Source organism: Astyanax mexicanus, chromosome 2 (assembly GCF_023375975.1).
Source record: "Astyanax mexicanus isolate ESR-SI-001 chromosome 2, AstMex3_surface, whole genome shotgun sequence".
Classification (NCBI taxonomy): Eukaryota; Metazoa; Chordata; class Actinopteri; order Characiformes; family Acestrorhamphidae; genus Astyanax; species Astyanax mexicanus.
The window spans coordinates 32257424-32278194 of NC_064409.1; the positions used below are offsets into that span (position 1 = coordinate 32257424).

At 40.2% G+C, this 20771-nt stretch overlaps 1 protein-coding gene across 2 annotated transcripts in view; it reads right to left on the minus strand.

Annotated features, from left to right (window-relative positions):
• shisal1a (shisa like 1a) overlaps window positions 1–20568 on the minus strand; it is a 76079-nt gene extending 55511 nt beyond the window's left edge. The window contains exon 1 of one of the 2 annotated variants that reach the window (XM_049474226.1): window positions 20181–20566. The gene's annotated coding sequence lies outside the window, so the exon portion shown is untranslated. Of the gene's footprint in view, window positions 1–20180 lie in introns of both variants that reach the window. The other variant, XM_049474225.1, reaches the window with a different exon arrangement.
• Between the last annotated feature and the right edge of the window lie 203 nt (window positions 20569–20771).

A 20771-nucleotide genomic window follows, 5' to 3' on the forward strand; every position in this document is an offset into this window, starting at 1 on the left:
ATCATGATTCATTCTAAATTAAATTGCTTGTATTTGTATTTTTGGGAGAGAGAACAAAAATTATAGTGTCATGATTCACATGATTTATGTTAACATTAAGGTAAAGGTGTTTGTTGTTGTGTTTTTGTGATGTACCTTAATCTAGATAAAATAATAGAACTTTGCAACAAGAGTTTTTTTTTTTTTTTTTGCTATTGGTCGCAGCATTTTACAATACAACAAAACTTTTCAGCATTATAAGAACAATAAACATGTGTTCATAATACTGTAGCCAGGTGGTGAATTGAGAATACACCTTTAAAATGTGTGTCTGTAACTTTAAGAAACACAATCAGAAGTGTTGTCACCCTGAGAGAGGAAAGGGAGGAGCTAAGAGCATGGTAGAGAAGGAGGCTCAAGCTGCAGTGAATGGTGGTGCTCCATTTTAGGATCCATCCAGAGCCATCCTAATGAAACAAGAGAAGCTGTTTATCCAAGTTCTCTTGATGAAATGCTCAAATCTTGTTGAGTAAAGCTGAGTAAATCGAGTGCCACTACCAAATACTGTACTGTGTTCTAAGCTAGGGTTTTGCAGTGTATTCATTTTATTTTTGTTGTTTTAAATAAAAATCTATCGGAATAAAAAAAAAAAATAAAAAAAAAAAATTGTCATTTGGTGTGCGTCCTTTCCCCGGTGACAATACTTTATAGAACAGAATAGTGGAATTACTGTCTGCTTGTTGCAATGTTTACATAGCTTTTCTATTACTCTCTCCCCTATGCATCGGTTTCTGTGCTTTGCTACAATGAAACATGAGTGCACTTAGAGAGCACTGGTATTGATTAAGTCAGTAGTAAATATTGGCCAAAACCTGGAAATGGACACTGGAAGAGAATCATTTGGATCAGATTGTAGTATCATGTGACTTACTTTGCGTTATATCATATTGTGTTAGATATAATTATATAATTATAATTCGTAGGCTATAATTGTTACAGAATAATATCAGCTTGTTTTTCTTCTTTCTGAAAACCAGTCTAACAATTCCAGCAAGTAGTGGCACAGCACTGATACTGGTTATTGAATTGGTGCCATGTCTAATGACTTCCTCTTTCCTTCACTCGCTGCAAGAGAGGTAGTCTCACTAGGAAATAAGCTAATTAATAACCTAAATACAGGCCTTTGTTTTAGAAGACTAATCAAAGACAAGCGGACATTTGGGGACGCGAATAATTCTTATGTTCCTAGAAGCACAGTCTTCCCCAGTGACTTCCTATTAAATAGCTACTTTGTTGTTTTAATTAATTATGAAATTGGTTTACACACATACACATACAAAGTGAAGTCTCCTTGAGGCGGCACAAAATAAAACAAAACACTGTGAATTTCTCATAATTACACTGATATTTATTACTAACTTACCGTATTTTACAGACTATAAGGTGCATCATATTGCATTGTATCACACCATCAATGAATGAACGTATTTTCTGGTCTATTTTTACATACAAGGCGCACCTGATTATAAGGCGCATTTTAAGCAACAACAGTATTGAGGGTTTTGCCATGTTCCCCTTCTAATGGGGAAGCTGGAGAAAGAAACAAAAGAAACAAAACTGTCTAATGAGTGCTGGATGTTAGTCTACAAAGATTTCTTTCCTGAAAACTGTTTATTTACAGTAAGCGTAGATTTCCAATAGTTTAGCAAGGTTAGCAGCAGCGGTTAGCAGCCGTGCTAGCCGCAGTCAGCAGAAATGCTTAGCGCTAGTAAATGCCGCCCGACAGTACTACACTAAGGAACCCTGAGTGTCCCGGTAAGCCAGGATGCTATCAGCTAGCGGTTCTTCCCACATAGCTTGTTTTAACTCAGTAAACACACAACTACAGTCCAATATACATGCTTCTAAATGGCAAAAGAGCTGGCGCTGCGGTTAGTGGCTAATGCTAATACTGCTCCAGCCTCAGTGCTGGAGAAACTTCACTGAATTTCCTTTATAATGCTGTACTTCAGCTGAGTGGCTTTACTGCTCCTTACAACCTGACTGGTAGACTCATACATAAGGCGCACCGGACTATAAGGCACACAGTGGCGATGTATGTGAAAATTTAAAGATTTTTAGGTGTATCTTATAGTGCGAAAACTACAGTAAAATATAAGAAAAGAAGCCAGCCTCTAAAAGTAAACATAAAGTACTGTTACTGTTTATGAATTTGCTGTTTTTTAGTCTGTATTGTAAATGACTTACATGTCTGCAGAATAGTGCTGGGCAGTATGGCCAAAAATGCATCAGTTTTTTTTTTAAGATTTTGACGGTTTCAAGGTACATCGGAGTATTTTATAATTTTTTTTTACTTATTTATTTTTTTGCATGGCTGAGCTTTCATATAGGTTTGTAAGTTACTGTACTGTTAGGAGTACATATAATATAAAACACCAAGGCTTTAAATTAAGGCTTTGATTAATATTGGGTTTACTTTGTCCCACATAATTACACAATATATAAAGAAATCAGACAGAGATTTAAGCAATAAACCTTAAAAAGAGATACGCCAATAACTTTAACACAACTTCCTTTACAAAATATTAAAAAATATTTTTAATAGTTCCATAAACACTATAAATGGACCTAAAATACTCAATGTTTAAGTTAAGTTAAGAAATATTTCTCAAAAGCTCTATTGCACAAGTAAGACCCAAGTTTAATATAAATTTACTATATGTTATTCCTGAAGCCATTAGAGTCATTACAGTATTAAAATTCAGCCACAATTCTCTTTTTTCTCCAGTCAAAAAATAATCATCCTATCATCCTTCAAGCTACATTATTAATATATTTAAAATGACTATATTTACTGCTCTATTTTACTGGGATAAAAACGCTCATACAGTAGAAACAGAAGCAAGAGGTGTTTTGATTTCTCTCCAGGCAGGAAGGCATTAGGTGTTTTCTTTGTGTTTTCTGCGTGTTTTTGCCTCTAGTGGTATGGCGGTATGAGAGAAATGCATACCGGGTTCTAGTTCCCCCCGCTGTATACCAAATGAACCTGTATACCGCCCAGCACTACTGCAGAATGTAAAACTGTTATAAGAGATAGGATAACAACAAAGTAAATAAATGAGACAAACTGCAGGGTTGCATGCAAATATCTGGATCGCTGTGAGTAAGTCTCTAAGGCCTGCAACACAACACAGTGCCCTACAATTCTGTTCAGAGAAACAAAAGTGTTATGCTAACAACAAAGCAGCAGAGATCACACGAGACAAATGACCATCTCTGCTTTGAAGGAGAAAGAGTTTGCTACACTATATTGCTTTCCGACTTCAAAACTGAAACAGGTTCAGAACTGCTCTTGGCTGTTATTATGAGAAGCAGAGAAGTCGACTTAATTGACTAACATTATGCTCTGGCTTTGGTGATAATGTTGAGTCTGCCTGAAACTAATCTAGACAAAGCTAAGCTGGATTTTTCAAGCCAAGTTGACTACTTCCTATTTGTATGTCTAAGTGGCATTTCCAGAATTTCAGATTTTTCAGTTTGTAGGGTACCTGGTTACAGCTTGAGTCTGACAGAGCTAGCCAGCATTAGCCGCCACCGGCATCACCTCAAGTTCATGATATGACTTTAGGAAACAGCAGCAGGATCATTCAAACACAGCTCAATTAGGGTCGCTATCTTGCACTCTGTGTAAGGTGCGTCGCAATGCTCATTGCTATCTTACAGCCTGTCAACATTCTATTTTCATGCCTTGCACCTCCATGATTTAAATAGCAAAATCAATGGTCTGCAAGTGAGGTGAGTTCAGGTAAATTTCTGGTGTATAGCTATCTTGGCAATGGAAAACACAAGTGTGCCACTGACAGAAAACAACCTAGGCAGACGTCAGACGTTCATTGCTATCTTGGAAATGGACATGCAGTAGTGCATAAACCCATAGTGTGTGCCCATTGGAATGCAAACATTTACACCAACAGTAAATAGAATAAACGATCATGAATGAGCAGTTGAGTTTCCTCTGCTGAGAAGCGTTGAACATGTCCAGGTAGCTGAGCCCCTGAAATAGCAATGCACCAATGTCAGAGCTTATCTGGCTCTTAAAGGGAATAGCAAGTGAAACACTGATCGGTTTAAAGCATGTTACGCCCAAAACACAGCCATGATTAATTAAGAGAATTAGTACATGCCTTTTGCATGCTATGAACTGCACAAGGTGTTATTTTACTGTTATGACAGCAAAGACTCACCCTAATCAAGCTGCACAGTGCACAGCTAACAGCTCACCTATACATCGCTACATTGTTCTACCTAGTAACACATAGAAATTCATAGATTTTTTAGGAGCCTCCTTCGCCTACTAAACCGTTAGCTAACATGATCATATTGGTCGAGCAGCACAGCAGTGATGCCAGCACAACATTTGATGGCTTTGCTGCAGACCATCTATGTTAGACTAGGCTGTTTTTAAAGCAGGTTGGATGTTATTTTAATATGGTGGGTAAACAAGCAGTAATGCTTTAAGGTTTTACTTTTTATCTAAATTGCGAAACAATTACTTAATTTAAAAGAAAAGACTGTGTAGAACTTTGTTACATATAAACAGCAACTAATCAAGCACTGATTTACTGTGGTCAGTTAGGTACCTGGCAATGTTTGATACATTGTAGACTAACCTGTTAGGGACTTCTGAAATGTGGCTCATAATATTACTTGCACTGGGTGAAATATTAAGAGTAAGTTTGAAAAGGTATTTGTCCCCTCCTGATATCCTCTATTTTTGCATACTTGTCATTAGGGGTGGGCAATATTATATCGTATACAATATATCGTGACACAGGAATATCATGATATTAAAAATCCATATCGTGATAATAGGGCTGTTCTGTCTTAAATGTAGTCTATTATTTACTGTGAAGCTTTAGGTGTATTTAATGTATAATTGTTTTAGTTTGCAGTTTATATGCATGCACTAAATATTCTGCAATATTTTTTGCTGCATTATATTATTTTATGCTATATTATTTATTTTGTCACATTATGATTATTCTGTTATACTATATTCCTGAAATTAATTGATTATTTTAGTTTTCCTATATCGCCAAGTATATCGTTATCGCAAAAATACCCTGAAATATCGTGATATTATTTTAGAGCCATATCACCCACCCCTACTTGTCATAGAAAATGGTCTTATTATCTTGTGTAAAACCTATTCCAGTGAGCACATTAAAATACTAAATGATAAATTTAACCTCTGCTTAAACAACATTATACCACACTTAAAACTGTAATAATATAAATGGGAATTATTCTTTCACATTGTTTAAATCACAATGATGCAAAGCATACCCAAACAATCAGACCATAGAGCATTATTTAGAAAAGTTAATTTTACTCAATATAGAACATTATTCTTATTATGGTATTTCTTGGTAAATCTGTCAGATAATCCTTCATGTTTGTCTTGATTAGCAACAGTTTTTGCACTTCAACTCCTCCATTGATGGCATTTTCCCTTTCTAAAGGAGAAATCAGGAATTCTGACCTTATCTGAGGCAAGCAAGGCATGCAGCTCTTAGATGTTCATCTCAGTTTTTGTGGCTTCCTGGGTAAGTTGTCACTTTACTCTGTGAGAAATTTTGATAGGTCAGACAGCCCATTCTGGCAAGATTGCCTCTGTTTCCCCATTTGGAGAAAATGGACCTCACTGTGGTTTTGAAAGAGCCTTAAAGCATTGAAGAATAACTTTTTATAGCCAATATGATCACTAGATTTCCTCTCACCTCTAGCCTACTTCACATTGCAGGAAATGTGCTATTTAGTTGGTGTTTAGATGCATCAGTGGTTGTATAGAGTCAATTATAAATTTTACAATTTGTTTAAATATTTGAAATAAATAAAGTGTGACAACTCACCACAGCAGGGGTGAACACTTTCTCACTGCACTGCATTTGTGTCCAATTTTGCAGAGTACATTTAAATATGAATATAAAATACAAAAGATATGAATAACTTTGGAACTTTTCTTCATCCTTTCTGCCTCTCTCTCATCCTGAAGTGCCTTTTTAATTGCCCAACTGAGCGGATTTGTTTACTCTCTTCTGGTGTCGACCCCATCTACACTCTCTGAGTAATGCCAGAATAATGGACACTCATAAACACACACACACACACACACACACACACACACACACACACACACACACGACACATTCTACACACATCTTGACCCACTGGATGCTAGAATGCCTGCACTGGGTCAGTCAGTGAAACAGTAGCACATCACCTGTGTCATTTGATTCAGAGGTTAATGCTTGTGACAGGTAATGACTGGACGCCACTTCCTCCATCGGTCAGAGGGAACATCTTGTGAGAATGTGCAGCCATGGGAAAGGAGAGGCCTTCGTCATGGTTGACTTTTCCAAACTGTGCCTTCAAAGCCGATGGATCAGAAACACCCAGACCTCCACCTCCTTTGTACGTCAGAGGGTTGAAAGAACAGTCTTTCTTTTCCCGCTCTCCCTTTGCTTGGTCTGTTGGAGGCAGATAACCCCTGCTGCTTTGGTATGAAGCCTGAAATATTGCTCACATCCACCATGCTTTTTGTTCTCCCCCGAAATGCATTTCTCACCTAAGAGCGATGACGTGTCGGGCCTAAAATTAGTCGCCTAAATCCAGACCGTAATTCTGAGAGGCATTTTTTTCCCCCACCTTTGTTCCATCCGGACAGTGTTTCGGAAAGGTCCGAGTCTGAATAAATATGTCTGATGAAAAATGGGCTGAAGAAAATTGAGGTTGGAGTCATTTTAAAAAAGGGTCTTAAAGCACACATCGGAACTGCCGGTGCATTAAGACTCCACTGCTGCTTCACTGGAGATGAAGGAGCCCTTGGGAGAAAACCTCTAATCTAGGAAAGCTAAAGTGCACTCTCTCTGTTTCCCTCTCTCTCTCTCTTCCAAGAATGCTGACCCAGACTGCTCCCTTAGACTGAATGGACGTTGTATTTGAAAAAATGGAAAAAAACTGAAAAAACACTTTAGAGAGGTGAATTGTCACTTTATTTTCTCTTACTCTCCAACTCTCACAAGTCTAAAATCCACTTCAGCTATTCTCACTACACACCTGTTGGCTGACAGATTCATTACACACCTTAAGGCTTTACGATTCACTGCAGTTCATTTTTTGGATTTTCTTTTGGCTAGCATAACTGTGTGCCAGTAATTACAAACTTGTTTTTTCTCATGTTTCAGACAGACTTGCTTTATAAGAATAAGCTCCACTGGTTAGACAGTTCAACTTAGCAAAATAATTTAAACACATCAGCAGGATGTACAGTAAAGTAACACATTTCTGCAAATAAATATTTTATTTATATCTTTATATGCTAGATTAAATAAGTTAAATCAAACCACTATCAAGTCACTATCTCTTCCTGGTGTAATGTATTATAAAGTTCCAGGTGTGAATGGGGAGCATAGCTGTTAAATTTGGTGTTTTGGGTACAATTCTCTCATACTGGCCACTGCATATTTAACATGGCACCTCATGGCAAAGAACTCTCTGAGGATGTGAGAAACAGAATTGTTGTTCTCCACGAAGATGGGCTAGGTTATTAGAAGATTGAAACTGGTGCATAGTGGTCATGGTCAAAAAGCGGTTTTCCATTACAGATTTCACCTGGAACTGCCCACTGGCCTCGCCAGGAAGTTGAGTCCATGTATTCAGCATAATATTCAGATGTTGGCTTTGAAAAAAGGTCAGACAGCCCATTCTGGCAAGACTGCCTCTGTTTGTCCATTTGGAGAAAATGAACCTCACTGTGGTTTTGAAAAAGCCTTAGAGCATCAGCAAATGCTTTGCAAGCCTTTTTGTGTTTCAATAGATTTCTTCCCTCCTCTAGTCTATTGACATTGCAGAAAAGGTACTATTTAGTTGCTGTTTAGATTCATCAGTAATTGTCAATCTTCAATTTTATAATTTGTAAAAAAAATTATAACTATCTAACATAAATAAAGTGTGACAACACAGTGGGGATGAACACTTTCTCACTGCACTGCATTTTTGTCCAATTTTGCACAGTACACTTAAACATGAATACAAAAGCTATGAATAACTTTGAAACTTTTTAAATAGAGGTTTTCCTTTACAGATTTCACTTGGAACTGGCCTCGCCAAAAAATCCATGTGTTTAGCCCACATATGTATATGTATATATATATATATATATATATATATATATATATATATATATATATATATATATATATTATTTTTTTTTTTTTTATCTTGGCTTTAAAAAAATAGAAGTATAAGTGCTGCCACCATTGCTGCAGAGCTCAAAGAAGTGGGAGTTCAGCATGCTCAGTTCTCAGAACAAATGCCACACTCTGCATCAGCCTGGTCTGCATGGCTATTATCTGAAAAGGGAGCCTCTTCTCAAACTGATACACAAGGAGGCCAACAAATGCTTTTCGGAAGACAAGCAGTCAAAGAGCACTGATTACCTAAACAATGTCCTGCGGTCTGACGAGACCAAAATAAACTTGTTTGGCTCAAATGGTAACTAGCATGTGTGCCGGCATCCTTGTGAGGAGTACCGAAAAAACTGCCCCTTGCCTACAGTCAAGCATGGAGGTGGTAGCATCATGGTCTGCATGAGAGCTGCCGGCAGTGGGAAGTTGAATTCCCACATATTCTGTGACTTTCTGAAACAAAGTTTGATCCCGTACACCTTCAGACTGACAACTGCCTTGTCGAAGAGAAATCAAGGTAAAGATGATGGACTGGCCAAGTACGTCTTCAGCTCTAGGCCTAACTGAGCACCTGTGGGGCGTCCTCAAGCGGAAGGTGACGGAGTGCAGGGTCTTTACTACCCAACAGCTCTGTGGTGTCATTATGGGGTGGTGTAATATGATTCCAGTAGCAACCTGTGAAGCTCTAGTGAACTTCATGCCCAAGAGAGTTAGGGCAGTGCTGAAAAATATTGGTGGCCACACAAAATATTGACACTTTGGGCACAATTTGGCCATTTTCAGTGAGGGGTGTACTCACATTTATTTCTAGAGGTTTAGACATTGATAGCTGTGCGTTAAATTATTTTGAGGCACGAATTTACATTTATACTTTACATTATATCAATTTACATTTCATATATATTTAGTGTTGTCCCATGAAAAAATATATTAAAATATTTAGAAACATGAAGGTTTACTTACTTGTGTATGATACTGTAGTTTTACATATTCTGCTCACTTTGTACCACTGGTGAATTCATAAAAAATAACTAATGTCATAACACTGATTGTCTTAGACCTACTTCTATAAATGCTAAACCAAAATATGTGTCACGTTTAAAATTATGTCTGGGTAAATGTCAAAGTATTGTAAAAGAGTTTTGTAACAAGATTTTTTAAATATATTTTATCAGCTTAATTAATTTGTTATTATTATAAATAATAATAAATACCGCTTGATAGGTTAAAAAAGTTCAGGTTGATTTAAAGTCTCCAGCCAGAAGACTCCAAATAAACATTCTGGACAGGGCACTGCAGAGACTGACTTGAAAAGAAAGGCACATGGAAACTCTGACCATCCTTTATTGATGAGCTCTGCTGAGTGTCACATGAGAAGAAGACACTCCAGACAGGCATTACATCATCAGAAACAAGGTACTGAAGGCAATGAGACCTTCACTGGCACATTAAAACGAACTCACAAACACACTTTGCCTCTTTAAAAGAATCACCAGATAAGCCTGAAGATCAGAGATTAAATTAAAAGATTAAACTGATGGAGGTGTGCAGAATTATAATAAGTGTAGACCTGTGGAGTCTGGCTGAAAAAAGAAGAAAGTAATGTAAATTGTTCCTGTCAGATTTAGAACAGTTTTGAAAACACTGGTACTGGACAGATGTTCAGATTTGACATATAGTGAAATGTGGAGGAGCAGAATATGTAGTAGTTTTACCGCATTGCTAGAACAAGATTAAAGAAATAGGTCATGAATAATAGTAATTTCAGTATTTGTTAACAGCCTTAGCCTAGCATTTCCTGTACTAATCATCTCAGCATCTTTCAAATGAAGCCACCACAGTTTCAGTGCCTCTGCTGGATGGTTGCAGTATGATGTTTAAATGACAAAAAGCTAATATTTAATTTTTTCCTCTAAAAGCTGTTGGTTTTCTCTATACTTATGCTGGCATATTTTTTGATTTCCCATAGAAATCAGTTTAAAAATGTTATTCAGCTATATCGTATAAAGGCATGATTACACTTTAGAGTGAAGGGATTTACAGCCTCATTTGACTGCAGGATTGTTCTGTTTATTACATGGAGTAGCTGAATTAGTCACACTATTATTGATTATGTGGTGTTAAGCTATTGGCTGCATTAAGAGACACTCTATACAAAGTTCCTTATGCAAAAAACCTTATGCTAGTGTAAAACAGCTAATTGTAATCTACTTAGTTGAATCACTAAAGTGTCTGGCTCTGTCAGTGCAGCAGTTAAAGTGGACTGAAGTAGCTGAAGATATAAGAATATATTTTTTCAAAATAAAGAACATAAACTGTACTTTACTTTTGAAACATTACACTTACTTAGCAAGCTGGGTCTCCAGGGCAAAAAAAAAAACTTTTAATTTGGTATTTTAGGCTATGCTGAACAATATTAGAAAAATTACATTGCACTATATTGGTAGTTCTATGGTATATATTTTTCTGGTTGTTAAATTGACAGTATGGTAGATAATTTTGGCTTTATATCTGTAGAACAAAATGAAGCAGTGTTTTACAACCATTGTTCTGAACTAATAAAGCACACTTGGATGACTAACTGTATATTGAAATCATGTTCATTTAAATAATGTGAGTCATTCACTGTTGACCCTGCAATACACAACTTAAAAAAGTATTGAATGCATATTACTAAAATGTAAGATAAAAAGGAATACAATATCCAGACAGTTCAAATGCTTAATTTAAGTATGTTGGTAAAACAGCTGTGTGTGTGTTTGTGTGTCCATTATAGAAAATATCATAAAATCCACATGGATTTTTTTATGGAGCATTGTGAATGAGGCTTTCTGAAAGTCTAATTCACTGTTAAGCTAAATTCTATTTAGGCTGTTATGAGACTTTAAAGCCTCCCAACACTCCTGGTGGTCAGTAGACCCTGTCATCTACCCCTAAACCCCATTAAAAACACCAGTAATCCTTGTTTGCAAACCAGCAAATATGTTACTGTTTTTCTGTGTTTTGACCAAAACTGCCAGTGCTGCCAGTGTTCAGTAGCTGACTCACTCAAATTAAACCAAGAATGTCCAAAACGTGACACTTTAAACCGAAAGGAATCTTTGCCAAACAGAGATAGAGTTTCAGTCAGGCATGTCACCAGAGACACACAAAGACACACTGACTAGTGTGTGCTGCTACTGAGCTTCTTGTAACTCTCTTTAACGAGAGTGCGTGGACTGTCACGTAGACACACACAAACACAAAGGTATAAAGTTTAGATTTAGGTACTTCGAGCCTGCTTATATGGTACGTCTGAGGATCTGCCGTGTGTTTGTTATTTTCTCTTTAATGCTTTGTTTGATTTTTAGTTCTCAATGCTCTTGTTTGTACATTTGCATACAGTGGATTTACCTATTACTGATATTTTCTGAATTAATTAGATGACCCTGTTTTTCCTATAGGACACTACAAAGCATGACAATATTAGTAGTAAAACAACAACCAAATTATTATTAACTTTTTCTTTATGATTCCTCTTTTTCTTTACAACATCAATATTAAAATGCAGTGGCAAGGAAAAGTATGTGAACCCTTTGGAATTCCTTTTTTTTTGCGTAAATTTATAAATTGTGATGTGATATTTGTCCAAGTCAAGGGCAATAAAATTATCTTGCAGGTTTTTATTGAACACACTCACTCAGCACTCAACACTACTGGTTGTAGTGGAAAAAGTAAGTGGACCCTTGGAATCAATTGCTGGTTGATCCCCCTTCACAACAATAACTTTAACTGGGCACTTTCTGTAGCTTTGTGTCAGACCTGCATATCATCCAGGAAGAATTTTAGTAAGGCTGAAACTAATGATTATTTTGGTAGTGGAATAATCTGATAATTATTTTCTGATTAGTGGATTAGTCAACATTTTTTTCATGTCTTTCATTGCTTTGAAAATAAGACAACAGGTGGAAGTGCTATTTAAATGCCCTTTAAATGTTCAGATGTTTTTAAATGTGGAAAGTACTGATATTTAGTATGTAAATAATATGTAATCTGTTGTGTTTGGGCACTTTTAGTTACACAGACCAAGCTGAGTGTAAACTGTATCAATTGAAGCTCTTCCACTGCATTTCTGCACCCAGCACTTTATGTAGTGTGGTGCTTTTAATTTTACAGATTAATCGACACATTTGGAGTCGACTCATTTTTATATCAACTTATTGTTGAAGCCCTAAATTTTAGACCATTCTTCCCAGCAGAACTGATTTAGCTCTGACGCATTCCTTGGACGCCTCAAATATACAGCTGTCTTCAAGTCAATCCATAGCATATCAGATTCTGATTTTCTTAAGTCATTGCGTTTTAGACTTGCTCCAGTGTTTTTGGTTATTTTCCAGTTTCAGTTGACATACACTCTTAACTTTTCCTGTGAAATATTTTGATCCCTTTGGAAATTCCTCTTCCCCTTAATCTCTCTAGGTCGTCCTCAGACGAGCCTTCCATCGTTTCTTCCAGTCATCCCGATTCCCCATACATCTTTTCAATTCACTGGTACTCTGGGCTTCTGCGTCCTTCTTGAGTACGTCCACATAGGTTAGTGTGGGACGTCCTCTTGAGCGGCTCCCATGTGTCGGTTCCCATAGCACCAGTTTGCTGGCTGGCAATTCCTGGTGCCTATGGCAGTGTCCTGCAAGTCTCATTCGCCTTACCGCAATTTTCTCGCTCACTCTTGGTATTTCCTCGTACAGGGTTTGGTTGGTTACATGTGCATCATTGCAGATGTTAAGTACTGCACGCAGCATCCTGGTGTAACACCCATCAAGGGACTTCTCCAGAGTTGGCTTAAGTGTCCAGCATTCGCTGCCATAGAGGAGAACAGACTCTACTGTTGCATAGAAGAAGCTCAGTTTTATTTGACGAGGGAGACTGGAGTTCCATACACTGGCCATACCGTTCAGAGCCCTCCATGCAAGTGCCTTCCTTACTTTTAGGTCTTGCTCAGTTGAATTGACCCATGAGCCCAGGTACTTGAAGTCATCAACTTCATTCAGCACAGTGCCTCCTGCTGTAGTCAGAGGCAGATGTTCAGGCGGGATGTTGTAGGTAATGACCTCAGTTTTCTTCGCGTTTAACCTGAGGCCAACCTTAGCGCACTCTAGTTCTACTCTGCTCAGTAGAATTTGTGCTTGCTCCACGTTGTCAGAGAGCAAACTGATGTCATCCGCAAAGTCAAGGTCTGTGAGGACCACTGCGGGGTATCGACTTGACTTCCTTGGAGATAGTGTGAAGCCAAGTTCCTGTTCCCTCCCATTAATTGCCTTCCTGAGCGCATAATCGAGTACTATGATGAAGAGGAAGGGGGCCAGTGTGTCCCCCTGCATAACTCCAGCCAGGATGTCAAATTCCTCGCTGTTGCCGTCTGGGGTCACCACCTTGGCCCTTGTTCCTGCATACATGGACTCTATTGCTCGGAGTAGATTTGGGGGAATACTGTATGCCTTGAGGATCTTCACCATCATGCCTCGATGTATTGAGTCAAATGCCTTTTTGAAGTCCATAAAGCATAGTACTGCTGTCAGGTTGTTCTTTTTCACCTCCTCAATCATTCTCCTTAGTGCCAGGATCTGGGATGTAGTGGTGCGTCTCTCTCGAAACCCGTTCTGGTTCTTCCTCAGAAGAGGGTCAATTGCCTGCCGGACCCTGTTTAGGATCATACGGTTGTAAACTTTTGCAATAGTGCATGTCAGGCTGATGCCCCGATAGTTGTCCGGCTTCGATAGGTCTCCAGACTTAGGCACTGGTACGATGTTTGATAAAGACCACGTATCAGGCAGCCGATTGTGCAGCAGGGCAAGGTTGCAAAACTCTAAAATGATGTCATCCATGTCGCAGTTCCTCAGCACCTCTGGGGGTATACCATCCGGACCAGCACTCTTTCCTGCTTTTACGGTGGTTTTTGCCCTGGCAAGCTCTCCGAGTGTGAAGGGGCCGTCATTGATGTTAAGGTTTGGGAGGACTGATTGTACTTCTTCCTCAGTTGCTTCTGATGGTTCTCCTAGCAGCCTTTGGAAGTGGGTGGTCCAGGTTGTCACCCTCTCCTCTGGGGTGTGTCCCTCCACCTGTCCCTTCTTGGTCCTCTTCCGCCCTGTCATCTCGTTGATGACCCTCCAAGCCTCCCCATACTGTTGACAACCTTGCGCCTCCTGTACCCTCCGCACTCTCTCCATCAGTTCCTCCCCTCTGATGGTGTCATAAGTTCTGAAAAGGAACTGTTTGGCCTCATTCAGCTCCCCACGACTCTCTGCCGTTGGCTCCCGCTCAAAGCTGAGGCGGGCTTCCTCCACCCTGCTTCGTGCTACTACGACTTCTGGGTGTTTTGATCGCATGGAGGTTCGGACTCTCTCCATCTTGGGTACCCACAGCCTGGTCGCCTCCTCATTCGCAGATATGAATCTCTTGTACTCGCTACTAGGATCCGCCTCCCTGTCCAGCTGGAGGAATTGTCTCCTCACCTCCTCTGTGTATCTGGTTTGAAGGCCAGGGTCACTTGAGAAGGCTCTCCAGTTGTATCGGATCCTGGGACTTGGTTTGGAGACCCTAAGGCTCAGGCGAACTCTCATGGAGACCACGCGGTGGTCTGAGCCCACTGAACAAAATGTACTGTATGGCTCAGCATTCATGACGGAGTTCCTCCACTTCCTCCGCACTAGGATGTAATCTAGCTGCCGTAGTGCTCCTGTGGCACGGTCTCGGAAGGTCCATCTTTTTCCTGCTCTCTTCCGGAAGATGGTGTTTGCTGCCAGGAGCTCATGCTCTGTAAGGAAGGCAGCGAGGTAGCAACCGTTACGGTTTGTAGAGTCGTGGTAGGGGAAGGGTACGTCCTCTGGTCCCAGTCTTGCATTGAAGTCCCCAAGGATGGCCAGGAAGTTGTGAACTGGGGCGTTTCGGACCGCTGTTGCAAGGTCCTCAAAGAACTTTTCCACCTCGTCATAGGATGTCACATTGGTGGGTGAGTACACGACTATGACCGTTGTTGCTGGGTTGCCCGAGAACTCTGCGCTTAGGATTCTGTCGGTGTGGTGGTAAACCCGACGAAGAGCCTTACGCGCCCGGGATCCCAGCATTAACCCAACACCGCCTGTCGCGGCCTGGGCCTCGTTCCTCCATGCAGATGCAGAGATGAACATGCATCTCTCCACTCTGTTGTAGGCAATCGGGTCTTCAGTGTGCACTCTCCTGTGTTCTTGAATGCCCAGGATCTCCACTCCTCGTTCCTCAACACAATGTGCTAGCTCTATCAACCTCGCCTCTTCTCTCGCTGTGCATGCGTTGAAGGTTCCCATAACCAATGGTCTCCGACAGCGCATGAGTGCATTGGGCGGAGTGCTGTAGTCGGGCAGGACCCTCCCTGGGCCAGACCCAGGGTTTGAGGTCCTGTCGTCATGCTGTCCTCCAAAAGGAGGACCAGCACCCCCATCCGCCGCGGTATTCCTGTGGACTCCCGCCACTGGAAGTATAGGATTTGGGATAACTGTGTTCTCCATGGTTGGCTTTACCATGCTATTAGCGAACTGTGGGGCGCAACTCCTCACAGTCCCGGATTTAAAAAAAGTAGAGTATCCTCCTCCTAGACGGGTTGCCATACCAAGGCTATGAGCCCCATCTGCCCATACTATTTATCCCATAGCTGGGACAGTGGTTGGCAGACACCAGGGCGTGTTCCACATGCCATGTGGGCCTGCGTGTCGTGCCTCTGGGGCCCACTGCTGCTCCGAGATCCCTTACAGTTTGGCCTGGACCCTCGCGGACCCAGTTACCGTGCGTGGCCACGGGGAGGCACTGTAAGAGTCCTGGTGGTGGAGAGGCTGTGTACCAGCAGGAGGAGACTTACACACTCGGCTCCTCTTTTTCACCCCCACTAGGAGGGCTAGCCGGTGGCAATAGTAAGCAGAGAGTATCAAGCAGGAGCGACATGCAACACACAACATGCAACATGCACTGACTACAGTCACTTCTGCAACACCATTGCACTGACGCATCACACACACCCTATGCATTAGCACACACACACAATGATTGATGTTTATAGTTTGATGCAGCTATATTCACTTAAAATGACAAGAGGCCATTTTCAGGTAATTATAGGCTACACAAATAGGTATTAAACAGAAACAACACTCTAAGACATTTTTACATTATGAGCTGAAATTGTTGCTCTGTAATGATAAAATGCCATATAATTCCTCCTTATAATTCTCAAAATGAGATGCAAATAGTATCAGAATTTAGACATTTTAAAATATTTTGATCAAAAGTTTACTTTGTAAAGTAAAAAAAAAAATCTAAAGTTCCAATAAAATAAAATAAAAAACTGGATGTTTGATAAGCCATAAAGGCTAAAGGCTAACAACTAACTGGATATGCTAGCTGTTTCTGAGCTGAACTTATTACTAATTCTTGATAACACATAGACGGTACTGTTAGATTAGTAAGTTCTGAGATTTGATATGATATGTGCATTATGAATATAGCTTATTTGACACTCTAGTTATTGACCAAAAAATTGAATGCAGCTAGCTGCTCAATGCTAGCTAACGGCCAAACTCAGCACTAGGCTTGGGACTTGTTAGCCCCAATACTAACTGTTTTCTGAGCTAGAGTAATCGCTTTATTGCTCTATCGTTTTTGATATCAAAATGATGGCTCTGGTCTTCAGTTATGATTTAGGCGTTTTGTTCAACCCCATAAGATTACAGTGACCGAAACAGTAGTAATGGGACAAGGGCACCAAGGAAGGCTAATCTAATTTCCTTAGCCATACAAGCATACAATTTATTTTAAAAAACACAAACACGTTCTTGTTGTATAAGCAACAAAGGTTCATGCATTGATATCAAAGAAAATACTTCTGTAGAACCACAACTACAAACACTTAACATTATGAATGCAGTTACAAATGTAGACAATTTGGGACTGTGGCTACTTTGCCAAGAATTGGCCGTCCAGTCAAATTTACCCCAAAAGAACAACAAACAGTTATCTGGGAAGTAAAGAAACAACTCAGAGTGACAGACAAAGATTTGAAAGTGTCACTAGAACATGCTAACACCTGTATTCATGAGTCTACAGTCCATCTAACACTGAAAAAGCAGGGTGTCTATAGCATGACACTACAAAGTAGACTGCTGCTTACTAAAAAGCATTGCTGCAGGCCTGAAGTTTGTGAAAGAGCATACTGACACTCCGCAGTGGTACTGTTAAAACGTTTTTGTGTACAGATTAAACTAAGGCTGAACTATTGCTGCACTACATCTGGCATAAAAATGCACTGCATGTCACCCTGAAAACATCATCCCAATCGTACAGTATGGTGGAGGAAACATCACAATTTGGGCCCTCTTTGCTAGGGCCTGGCAACAGGACAGAGAGTCAGACAAAACATACAACCCTTGGGAAAAACTCCCTCAGAGCGGTAGAAAAAAACATTGGGATGATCTAAGGCTCATATAAACCTTGGCTCGTATATATGGGGTAACCCATCCTCTTCTGACCAGACTACTTAGAAATGAATGATATAGTAATTATTCACCTATGTAGGTCTAATATTTTCAAAGATGGATGTGAAAAATATGATGAAAACAATTAGAAAATCACTAAACCTAGTTAACTTCAATACAGCTGGTAGTGGGGCTGATCTGTGGTGGGTGACAGGGAAGCCTGTCGTCCAAAGCCCAATAGTCTGACCTGCGGGTCAAATATTCATCAGTGTCAGGACAGACAGGTGGGATGTAAAAAACTCAGAAGAAGGCAGAAAGATGGAATTAGTTATGACTGGATTTATGGAGAACAGACAACATGCAACTTTATTAGAGTGTGGCTAATGACTGGCAAATATGAATATAACAACTTAACTAAAATAGCAGCATAGACATGGAGGCACCCTGAAACACTGGCATCCACACCAACAACAAACCCTAGTGACAAGTTACAATTGGAAAACAAGACAAATTTACCACAGTTTTCCCCTTCAATAAAGGCTGCAAATCCAGCCTTTATTTAAGGGGAAAACAATAACTTTATGGGCGGTTAATCCATAGTTAAAGGGCATTAATGGAAATATGACTTCCAAATTTCCAAAGGTATAAAACAATTCTACAAGAACTTTACCTCAGCTGAAACCCTATAGAAGTTGGGTGATGCAGCAGGACAATGATCCAAAAAAAGCCCACCATAGAATGTTTTAAAAGAAACAAAATCTGACTGTGCCCAGATCTAAGTTGCTAGATGCTATGGACTGACTTGGACACAGCTTGGTTTGGACACTTGAGGTATCCAAAGAATTTTACAGAGCTAAAGCAGTCCTGCCAGGAAAATGGGCTAAACTTTCTCCTAAACAATAAAAGTGCCTGGTAGGCACATTATATTAGACAGAACCCGTGACTCGGATAAAGATCAGATTACATTTTATGACGAATTTATGCAGAAATCCATAAAGGGTTCATATACTTTTCCTTGGCACTGTATTACTGTATTACCATACATACTGCCCCGGCCTGCCCTAGAGATATCCACTTCCTTGCTGCCCACTCTGACTGGATGTGTGTAAATGTTTAGCCTTTATAGATACTAGTGTAAGCCACTCTCCTTTACAGTAACAGTGAGCATGTGACCAGAACTCTTTCCCATTCTCAAAACCCACAGCTTGGTTTTACATCAGTCATAGTTATTCTCCATAATTTTACTAGCTACTAACTTCTGTATCTTTCCTGTCCCCAGATTTGCCCTTCTGTCTTTTATGTTGTGTACTGTTAGGATTAACCTATTCTTGCCAAGTCAAAAGTCAAAGTGCTGGTTTACTAAAAGGAAGCTCAGACCTGGTTTGCTGTAAAGCTGGTTTGTGACATCTGTTAAAAAAGGCATCATACACTTTTATTCTAAAAAGTCAGAGGATAGCAGTGTTACCTCAGTGTATAGCTTAGGAACATTCACACCTGTATAAGTTGTTGGGTTTTATCTTGTAAGTGAGCCTGAACACTTGCCAGCAAGTTCAAAGCAAGGCAATGTGAATTACCAGAGTTTGAGGAAGGTCAGACTGGGTACCTGATAGATGGGACATTGCATTTATGAAGTTATGCCGGTCTTTAAATCCTCAGTACAGTCTTACATGTGTCACTCACTCATTTGTTTATTGTTTTTTTTTATCTATTGTTCTTCCTATTAACTCACATAATTGTTTTATCCTGACCAGGCCATGGAGTTTCATTCATCTAAAAGCCACAAAACTGCAAAACCTTAGCAAACACATAGCCACACTTGAACTAGTGAGAACCACCACAGACATGCAACCATTTAAAATTAAGTGTATTTTTCTGTGTCACATATAGTTGTACATAGTTTTAACTATTTGACTGAGGTCAGATACCTCAGTTACCTACACCTTTTTATGGGTTCCAGTTTGCCTGCACTGGGAACACATGACCCTCACCCCACACAAACACCTACACAGACACAGTCACATACACCACCAAGCACGCGCAGAAGCACACACAGACACACACTCTGCTTCGGTAGCTTGGAAACAGCGACGCTTGATCAAACCCGGACCTGATAAATAGAGTAACCTAGCTGTAATGTTATGCAAATAACCTTATGTATAGCAAACGCGCGCGCGTGCGCACACACATAGTAGCTGTGTGCGAGAATAGTGTAAAAAGGTGAAGTGATGCGAAGATCGAGAAACCAAACTTCTAATCAGTGCTGTGAGCCAGCAAAGGCAGAAACACACACACACACACACACTTACCCGCCAACTGATTACAATCACATCAATAACACACTGTAACGAGTGAGCGCAGTGAGCGCGAGTCTTGTTACAGTTGCGCTAAAAACTCAGAAACAGCGAAACAGAGTTAATTAAAGTTCATTAAAAGTTTTAATTAGAGCTGAGAGAGAAAGTAAGACACGCGCGCTTACCTCAGTACGAGCTGAGCTCGAGCTCCTGCTCCGGCACCGCGCGCGCTTACTCCTCTGCTGCTCTCCTCATTTTAAACCCGCGTGCAGCATGTTGATCTCAGAGAGAGAAAGAGAGAGAGCGAGAGAGAGAGAGAGAGAGAGAGAGAGACTACACACGCGCGCACACGCTCGCGCACATCCTGTAACCGTCGCAGTAACCGTGAAGCTAGAGGCAGGAGCGCGTGGGGCACAGAAAGAGAGAGAGAGAGAGAGAGAGAGAGAAGAGAAGAGAAGAGAAGAGAAGAGAAGAGAAGAGAAGAGAAGAGAAGAGAAGAGAAGAGAAGAGAAGAGAAGAGAAGAGAAGAGAAGAGAAGAGCACCCTACAGTACTCAGAGCGCAGAGCAAGTGATATAGAGTGAAGGAGTGAGTGAAGGATACACACAGAAAGAGAGAGGGTGGGAGAGAGAGCTGTATTGATAAATGTGTGTGTAAGGCAATGGTTTGTTTGCTGGATTTTGTGTGTGCAGTATTTGTACATGGCTGGTATGGTCGCTGCCTCAGTATAAGGGAATTTCCTTAACCTTTCCATCATCATCTCCATCCCATCTCCAC